A 6882-nucleotide genomic window follows, 5' to 3' on the forward strand; every position below is an offset into this window, starting at 1 on the left:
AGTCACTGCCGGGCCCCCGGGTGGGAGCTGCCCATGTCAGGGGATGCCAGCATTTTGCATGGGTAGGGTTTGCCCATCCAGCCCCACACAATGGCAGCTCTCAAACCAGCCCCACCAGGCTGCCACGTGCCAGCCCTAGACCTTGGAGCAGACACAGTGCTATTTTTGGACACACTGGGGGATGATTTTTTTCTCTGGGATGCTCCATTTCTCACTGGAGAAGAGAAGCCAGAGCACTGCCCCAGCTCTGCATGTTGCCTTGGTGCAGCGAGGGTCTCCATCTCCAGCCTTGGGCTTCACCCACATCCAGGCACCCAGGAGAGGCCAGCAGTGCCTGCCTGGACCTCTGTCCATGGAGAAACAAAGGCCAAAATTCCCATTTTGAACTTTTTTCTCCATTTGAAGTTTTATTTTCCAAGCATACATCATTCCTGCTCCTGTTTGGCACTGTGGAGGGACTGTGGGCAGGCAGGAAGCTCCCCTGGGTTTCACCCTTATTTTCCCTATTGCTCAATCTGCTTCCAAGGAAGGGAGCACCAGCCCCAAATCTCTGTGGAAGTCATCCTTGCCTGATGCCCTCCACAACACTGCCCTCACTGAGATGCCCAGCCTGGCTCCCTGACAAGCCACAAAGCCCCCTACAATGTACAGCTCCAGGCCTGGCACCCACTTTTGCCTAAAAAACAGAGTTTCTGGGTTTCTCCTGTCCAGGAATTGCCTGTATGCTTTTGCTTAGACAAAAGCCCCTATTCCTGTTCCTGTCTCATTCCCAGAGACAGAGACAGCCCTGGATGGGAATAGCCCGAGGGAAGGACTCAGTGGAGCTGTAGGTGCAAATGCTCCCAATGTTGTTGCCCGCCCACCCACCATCACACAGGGCCAGGCTGGAGAGGTAGGATGCAGAGGGATATTAACCACCTGCATGCACTGGCTTATCCTCTGCTCATCCAGCTGCAAGAGAAAGCACCTGAAGATGTTCAAAGGTGCCCCACACCCCTGTCTGTTGCATCCAGCCCTTTGCTGCAGGGCATGTGACTGCAGCAACGTGGCTTCCTGCTGAGAGGGTGAGTGTTTGGAGATGAGAACGCCTGTTTATCTTTGGCTGTCCCTCTAAAAAACAATAAAGTAGGGAAAGGGAGATGCTTATCTTTGCAGCCTGCTGGGATTCCCCTGGCTGCAGCTTGTGGTGTGAGCTCTGCACGGAGCAGGGCAATAGGCTTGAGGAGGGCAATCACAGAACCACGGAATGGGCTGGGCCGGGAGAGACACCAAAGCTCATCTTGTTCCACCCCCCTGCCATGGACAACTTCCACTCAACCAGGTTGCTCCAAGCCCTGTCCAACCTGGCTTGAACACTTCCAGGGATGGGCCAGCCACAGCTTCTCTGGGCAACCTGTGTCAGGGCCTCACCACCCTCACAGGGAAGAGTTTCTTCCTAATATCCAATCTAAACCTACTCTGTTTCAGTTTAAAGCCATTCTCCTTTCTCTAGGGCTGAATGCTTTATATTTGCTCCTCATTGTCTGTGAAAGATGTGAGGAGGATGCTTGGCACTGCTTGGAGTGGGCTGGGAAGGTATCCTTGGCCAGGAAGGGTGGCTGGCTTGTTTTATCCTTCTAGGAACAGGCTGCAGGCTGGATTCAGCTCTGGTGTGGAGTGCTCAGCTGCATCCTAGGACTGCTCTGGAAGGGCACAGCCACCCCCAGAGCTACGATGGCTGCTGGTGTGGTAAACATAATGAGTATAAACAAGCATACAGAAAAAAACAGCCCTGGAAGGAGCTAATGAGGACCTCTGGGAGTTTGCCAGACACATGCAAACTCCTGGGCTGGGGTGGATCATGCCCACGGAAATGCATGGAAAAGGGTCGGGCTGGCCCTATGCCATCAAGTCAGTTGAGGTACATTATCTGGAGGGCAGCCAACAAGGGAGATGCTTCTCTGCGCTTCCTAAGGCTGTGGGGTTTGATGTCTACATCCACAGGAATGCAGAGATGGGGGCTGTAATCCATGGCAGAGGAAAAGCAGGTGTTTGACCTGCATAGCTCCTCTCTTTGTAGTTTGGTGATGGTGTAGTTTGGTTCTGGGAGTGCAGGGCTGGGTGGGAACCAGCACTTCCAGTCCCCCCAGCTGGAGGCAGGGCTGTGTCTGGCAGCTGCTAGGCTGTTCCTCGAGCACCTGGTGCCTCCCTTCCCCAAGGAAGATGTGCCCAGCCTGGCAAGCACGTTCTGCTTCCTGGGAATCGCCCAAGCAATTCCTTTTATTGCACAGAAACGGAAAATTTTCCCTGCTCAGCTGCTGGAGAGCTTAGTGCATGTTTTTCCACCCCTTTTTCCTGGATGTGCTCCATGAGAGAGGGGTTCTCTGTCCCCTGTCCTGACAGCAGTGTCCCCTGGGCTGGGGTGGCACATCCTCCAAGAACAGAAGGACACTAAAGTGCTGCTGATCTTTCCAGTTTATGCTGGTTTTATCCCCAAACCACAATGGTCCCAAAACCCCACACTTTGAGCTGTTTGTATTTTCTGAGTGTAAAATGTAGGGGGAGGAGGAAAGCCCTGGAAGTGAGTTTTGCTGCCTGATTTCAAGCCTTTATTGTGGAACAGGGGAAGAAAATGGGACTCTTCCATCCGGACACTGTGGGGAAGGCCCTTCCTGGTATCCCGAACGTGTGACATCCTGGTATCCCACAGCCCCCCTGTGAGCTGAGGATCCCTGCAAGCCCTGGGGTGGCCCAGAGAAAGGATCCTGAAAGCATTATCTCCTCTCCTCCAGCTCCCACGCCGCATCCGCAGCCTTCCCTCTTGTTCGACCCTCTCATCTTTCCTAAGAAGCTGAGCCAAGCTTTCCCACAGACCCAGACAGCTATTAGGGAAATATTGTTACCAGATGGTTTGGTTTTTTCCATAAGAACAGAGGCCAGCGTGAGGTAATGGGGAAAAAATTAACCCACCACACACCAGCCTGGCCGTGGGGGTGTGGATTTGCGGGCGGAGCTGTGCCGTGTCCTGGCTGTGCCAGCATGGAAGGGGTGGAGTGGCAGGGGGACACTCACACCCCATATTTGCTGGATGGATGGTAGCTGGAAAACCTCCACTGGACCAGCAGTGACCCCCTGAGGTGGCTTGGGAAGGGAAGAGTGTATCCCCAAACGGTGCTGGAAGGCAGGGAAGGGTCGCCCCAACAAGGCCAGCTTGGACTGGTGGGAGCAAAGCCCAGCAGGGGAGTTTGTACTGGGTCGGTGGTTTGGAGAAGCACCATGTCCAGCTGTGCTGCCTCTTGTGGGGTTGAAGGAAAGGCTGCCAAGGGGCCTCTTCAAGTGGGGATGTCAAGGGATGTGGAAGATGGGTTGTCTCTTCCACTGGGTGTTTTTGGACATGAGTGGTTGAGTGCAAGACCCTCCTCTGGTGATGCCAAGGCAACACTCTGTGCCCATGGGGGATGCTTGCAAGGCAGTATACCCTCCTGTGCTGAGAGAGGTGATGTATTCCTGCTCAGCGGGGTTTCTCTGCTGCCTCCTCCTGCAGAGATCTGCTGTGGGAAGCTAAATTATGTGCAGAAGCACTACAAGCCACATTCTTTCCAGTGGGGTTTGTGTAGCACTGGCCTCAGACCTTGGCTGATCCTGTGGTGGAGGGCTGAGCATGGAGATGGGGGAGGACACCGGGTTGGAGGCTGAGCCAGGCAAGACCTGGCTTGTACCAGGGGCTTGTACACCTTGGGGGTCCTACAGCCAGTCTGGGGAGGGGCAGCCTTGGTAACCACACATGGAAACCTCTCCCTGAGAACATCCATCATTCTAAATGTTTCCACCGTCGGGCACTCGTGTCCCCAGCAGTGGGGGGAAGGTGACAAAGATGACACAGGCAGTTGTCAGGACACCAGTATGCTTCATGTGGTTACAGCTGGGGAAATTTCTGTGCCCCTTAATTGTGGCATTTCCTGGCACTAGTGAGAGGACAAAGTAGTCCCAGCTGCAGAAGATGAAGCTGGAAACAGTCCTTCCCTGCTTTCCAAAGCACCCTTTGGTTATGAGCATGCTGGCAGGTTCAGACCTGGCTTTTCCCACGGGAATTAATTTCAGACCATTTCCACATTTCCTGTGGAAGCACAGTTTTCCATTTCCAAGTAGACTTGATTAATGGGAAGGAAAGGTTACATGAAAGAGTTAATATCAGGAAAACAGAGCAAATCATTCTTTTCTCAGTATCTGGAAGGAGAAAATCAAAAATTCTGTCCCGAGTGTATATTCTTTTTTCTGCACCCAGTTTGGTCTGGAATTGAACTAAAAGTTTATTGCAGTGTTGTGGGCTGGGACTTGGGAAGGAGAACATCCATTCCCTAGGGCACATTGACCCTATGGAGGGGCTGCCCTTGCCCATCTGCATGGCACTTGGGGCAGGGAGGTCGATAGATGGAGGAGGTCCCCTGCTCCTGGGAGGGGCAGAGCCATCCATAGGGCTCAGCTTTCCTGGCCTCCTCTGAAGTGGAGGGGAGAGGGGATGTCCTTCACAGGCACATATCCTTGGATTTGGAGACACGAGGGCATGCTGCTAGTCCCAGTGATTTGGGAAATTTTTTTTTCCCTGCCAAACTGACCCACGCTTTTCCAAGAAAATGGCTATTCAGTGTCCTGGGGACGCTGCTGGCTGTGGTTTAGCACTGCAGACCCAGAAAAGGCAAGGATTTAAAATGCTTTTGAAGCTGGACACTGCTCCAATCCTACTGTCTGGTCAGATGCTCCTGGGACATTACTTTGGATAACAGCCCCCAGGGGCTGTGGGGGGTGGGCTCTGGACAGAGAGTGGGATTCCCAGTGGTGTAGGAGGAGCTCCCCGGGGCACACAGGGCCTGACAAGCTGCAGCTGTGTGGAGCCATGTACGGTCAGCAGGCGCCTTGCACAGGCCATACCATTATCATTAAGTCTTTGCTGATGCAGCCAACTGGCCTCCAGCTTGCTCCAGCTCTGTGGAGCTGTTCCCAAGATGGATGTGCTTTTCCCTTCCTGCAGGGAGGGGGAGACTGGCTCTTCTGCTGCTTGGGATAATTCCCTGTGGGGGAAGAGGAGAGAGGAAGAGAGAAAGCTAAGAGGAAATACCTCTGGTGTGCAGGTTCACAGGATGACTCTGCTGAGCTGATGAATGAAGACAGGTCCCTTTCCAGCTCCCTGTTTTCTGGGAGCTGCTGGCTGGTTTTCAAGATCCCAGGTGAGTTCCCTCATGGAAGCCTGAGGAGCTGTGCTGGAGAGTCAGATCACTACCTGATCCCCCATTAAGTGTCACTCAGCAGGACTTGTCCCTGGGCATGCTTGCACTCTGGGAGAGCATCTTCATTAGGTTTGGGAGGTCTCAAATATTTGCCTTCTGGTGTCCTCCTCTCCTGGTGCCACCTCTGTGGCTTCGCAAAGCCCACACACCTCAACACCTGGGTCGCTCATTACACCATCCAGGGTCACACTCATACCAAAGATTTTTGGCTGGGGGAAGAATACTTTCCTCAGCACAGCCAACATCTTGCTATTCTGGGGCTGAAGTGTCTCTTCCCACCCCCAACGATGCTGCTGAGTCACCTCCAGGGAGTTGCCCCATTTTTCTGGCTGCCCCTCAGCCTAAGCATGTGGCACCCTTAGGCTTTCCAAAGTCCTAGAGAAGATGTGGGGACAGGTTGCAGGGGTGCTCAGCAGTCATCCTGCCCCTCCTTGAAACCACTAGTTTCTTCTCTTTAATTTAATATCAGCTTCCAGAGATGCACCTAAATTTGTGTTGGAGTGAAAAATGGTGCCTGTTTTTTGGATTCATGAGGTTTCAGTTCAGCACAGTCCACAAGTTATTTACCACTGTTTTGGGATTTGTTTGTCCAAAGAGTCATTATTTGATCCTTCTGCCTCAACAGTGTGGACAAGATCCTCCACTGTGGTAACTTGTAGTCAGTGGAGCTACTGAGTTCTTCTGAGTTGTCTCAACTTGAGACACCTTCGGTGGCCAAGCCTGAGATGTTTCCTCCTGATCATCCACACAGAGATGCTGTCAGAGTAGTTGTGTGTGCCAGTTAAGGGTGACAGAGGTGGCAGCCAGCCCTGTGTGGCAGGTCTCCTGCTGCCTTTGAGCCACCAACTTGGGTGCAAGCCATGGGTCCTGGCTGAGTTTGTGCTGTCGACTCTTTGGCCTGGGGAGCCCATCAACTTTTTATTTAATGACAGGTTTTGGTCCCCTGCTGTGCTTTTGGGAGCATGTTACAGCTGCAGCCATAGCAGGGTCAGCTGCCAGGTATTTCACCTCTGCCCCCCATAGCAATTAATGTGATGAAGGATTTGGCAGGTCCTGGGACTTGTCTCCATTTCTGGTCATAAAGACAAGATGGTCAATACCACCTTGGCATGCTTTGCTGTGGGGTCCAGCCTCCCACTACTACAGGTCCTCAGGCTCTCCTACCATTCTACAGCATGGGAAGATGCTCATTTATGGTCTCCCTAAGCATTTACGCTCCTGCTTCTGCCTCCTAGGCTTGGCAGCTTTGACTCTGTCCCCACTCCCTGCCCTGAGCATGGGCCTGGGGAGAAGGGTCATTCCCAGTATGGGGTGTCCCTGTGGGTTTCTTCTCAGCTTCCTTCTCCTGTTTCTGACTGGGCTGAGCAGAAAGCCCTGAAACTCAGGGAGGAAAGTGCTTCTCTAAAAATGTGGTTCCTCCTTGGTGCCCCCATCCCTGTGTGGCCATGGGGCAGCTCCAGCTCTGCCATGCAGTGGGTACTCCCTTGGGACAACACAGAGCAGCTCTCATGCAGGTTGGGATACAATGGGAATGCCTGTCCCCCTGTCCCAGATTTCTTGACCCAGGAGCTGAAAGGAAGCTGCTGGTAGGTGCCCCAAGCCCCATGCCCCAGTGAGG

Source organism: Pithys albifrons, chromosome 8 (assembly GCF_047495875.1).
Source record: "Pithys albifrons albifrons isolate INPA30051 chromosome 8, PitAlb_v1, whole genome shotgun sequence".
Classification (NCBI taxonomy): domain Eukaryota; kingdom Metazoa; phylum Chordata; class Aves; order Passeriformes; family Thamnophilidae; genus Pithys; species Pithys albifrons.